Source organism: Dipodomys ordii, unplaced genomic scaffold (assembly GCF_000151885.1).
Source record: "Dipodomys ordii isolate 6190 unplaced genomic scaffold, Dord_2.0 Scaffold1000000720, whole genome shotgun sequence".
Lineage (NCBI taxonomy): Eukaryota > Metazoa > Chordata > Mammalia > Rodentia > Heteromyidae > Dipodomys > Dipodomys ordii.
In genome coordinates, this window is record NW_012284337.1 from 1 (window position 1) to 2,838 (window position 2,838).

A 2,838-nucleotide genomic window follows, 5' to 3' on the forward strand; every position below is an offset into this window, starting at 1 on the left:
TCATTCCCTGAGGGGTTAGCTCCTGAGACACTCACAGAGCCCAGCCTGGAGCCATTCTCAGGATTTATGTTAACTGAATTTCAATTGATTGTAGAGGCTGCTAAAGGGATGGACAGCCTGTCTCTCTGTTTCTTATTGAAGAAAGCCACTCCTGGGCCTGGCAGCCTGAGCCGGGTGACTTTTCCCTGGGTTGAGCTAAGTCTGGCACGTCAGGTTAGGTTCTTGTGAGCTCCTAAATGAATCTAGTTTTCTTCCAAGGCCTGAGTAGGAGCTAGCAGCTCAGCCAGGCCCTTGTCAGTTTCAAAGATGGAGATCTTCGGTAGTGGGGGATGAGAGGTGGCTTCCCTCCTCTGCTCTCTGAGAAGGAGTGAGGACGTCAGGCTTCTACTCACGCTGAGTCTTGGTTCCTGGGTTGTCTCTGGTCTGCTAACTGCAGGCTGAAGATGTCTGCTTCTTGTCGGTTCTTGCTGGTGTTGAATAGAATCTGCTCACCTGCCTCATCTGGCTCTTTCATCCCGGACTCTCTGTGTTGCAGGTATGGTGGCTACGGCTGCAGCCGCTGCTGCCACAGCCACAACCACGACTGCTGGCAAGTGCTCAGATCTGTCTCCTGGCCAGGATTTTCCCTCTCTGGCCTAACTCTCTGTACTGTGATGGCACACTTGTGATTCTCTGACTTAGGACTTTTCACTGGAACACTAAAACTGCTTTCTATGCCAGAGCTTGTTTAACCTCCAGTTTCTCTTCTGCCATCTTCCTGGAACTCCAAGAATTCTTCTTATAGCTAGACTTTCTCTGCTTTTTCATCCCTGCAGCCTTCCTTGATATTCTCACAAGCAGCAGAACAATAACTACTGCTGAGGGAATGAAAACAAGAATAGAAAGAAGGGCCACAGATTACAGCATGGTACCAAAACCCCTTTCTGTGATTGTTAGTTCCGTCAGGGGGATGTCATGGTGCACATCTGGGAGATTCTTCACAGCACAGCTGAATGTCCTATTGTCCTGATGGATAGGGTTGCTTATGCTTATGGATGCATCCCCTTTGTATACATTTCCAGCCCAGGAGATCTGATCCCGAAAAGTGCCTGCTGTGGTTGGGTACTGGAAAGACTGATAGTGAAAATCAGATTTTGTGCGACTGCTGCTAGGAGGACAGAACTTACATTCTATGGTCAGTTTGTCAGTGACATAGGAAGATGACTTGAAGGTACATCTCAACTTGACATTTTCTCCAACATAACCTCGTATGTCAGAAGCTGCACTAATCCTGCAAGAGTAGGATGCCTATCAGGGCAGAGAAGGTGCAGCCCTAGCCTCAAGCGGCTCTGATCAGCGACATCCCGGCTGCTCCTCAGGTACCTGCCTAATTCTTTCTGATGGAGGGATAGAATTCCATTGTGTATATTTTCTTGATCCATTCATATACTGAAGGGCATCTGGTTGGTTCCATACCTTAGATTTGGTAAATAATGCTGTAATAAACATGGTTGTGCTGGTAGTTTTAATATACTGCTTTCCAAAGTGGTTGAACAAGTTTACACTCCTCCCAACAATGTAGGACGTTCCCTTTGACCACATCCCCCAAGCATCAGTTATTATTAAATTTGTTGATTATAGCCATTCAAACTGGGGTGAGGTGGAATCTCAACGTTGTCTTGATTTTCATTTCTTTTATGGCTAACGAATTTGAGCATTTCTTCATGTGTCTATTGGCCATTCCTATTTCCTCTTCAGACCTTTCTCTTTAAGTCTTTAGCCCACTTATTTATCAGGCAGTTGTTTCTTTGAGGATTTGTTTTTGGTGGATTTAATTTTTTGAGGTCTAATTATATGTTAGATATGAGATCTTTGTCCATTGTAAGCCTAGTGAAGATCTTCTCCAAATCCTTGGGCTTTCTCTTGATATTGATAGCTATGTCCTTGGTCGTGCAGAAGGTCTGCAGTTTCATGCAATCTCATTTGTCCAACCTTTCTTTGATTTTATGTGTTTCTGGGTCTTTATTAAGAAACTTTTGGCAAGTGCCATGAGCCCTGGAGTTTCTCCTTTTCCTTCCTGTAATGTTTTCAGGATATCTGCTTTGGCTCTGAGGTCTTTGATCCCTTTGGAGTTGATTCTTGTGCAGTGTGCTTTATAAGGGTCTAGTTTTAATTTTCTACAGGTGTGAAACAGTATATGTTTTATAAGTCTTTGTCCATCTCTGTAGAGCCCTCCACAAGTTTATATGTATTTGTAGCTTGGGAAAGGAAATAAGAGTTAAATCAGGAAAGTTGGAGGCTATGGTTTATAGGGCTCATTTGAGACCCTTTTGGAAGGAATGTTAACTTTTTCCATCTGATGTACTACAGATGGCAGTCTTGGTACAGGAATTGAGTAGACTGCTATTGGATAGGAAGCTTGTACTGATTCCTCCTGACTTTCCCCTGAAGACAAGGAGGGTGAAGTAGCCATGGGCATGAATCTGTGTGGGGTTTGCAATAAATATCTATTGACTGTGTATTTCTTATTTCTGTTGCCACAGGCAAATGAATGAAAGGATTTTTCCTTTCGTACTTTAGCTGTAACTAGATATTTTTCATTTTCTAAATCTTATTTTATTGTGAAGATTCTATAGAGAGGCTACAGTTACATGAATAACGCAATGAGTACATTTCTGGTCAAGCATTGTTACCCTTTCCCTTGTTTTTTTCTACTATCCCTTCCCTTCCCTTCCACCTTTCCCCACCCAAAGTTGTAAAGTTCATTTCTAACATACTGTCCTATGGATATCATTGTTGCAACGGGTTGTCCTGTGTCTTGTTTCAGCATTTTGTTATTTTGGTTCCCCTCCCTAAATA

General features: G+C 43.2%; 1 pseudogene; it reads right to left on the reverse strand.

The window, feature by feature from the left end:
* Positions 1–750: 750 nt before the first annotated feature.
* Positions 751–1,270, reverse strand: LOC106002766 (annotated as a pseudogene).
* Between the last annotated feature and the right edge of the window lie 1,568 nt (positions 1,271–2,838).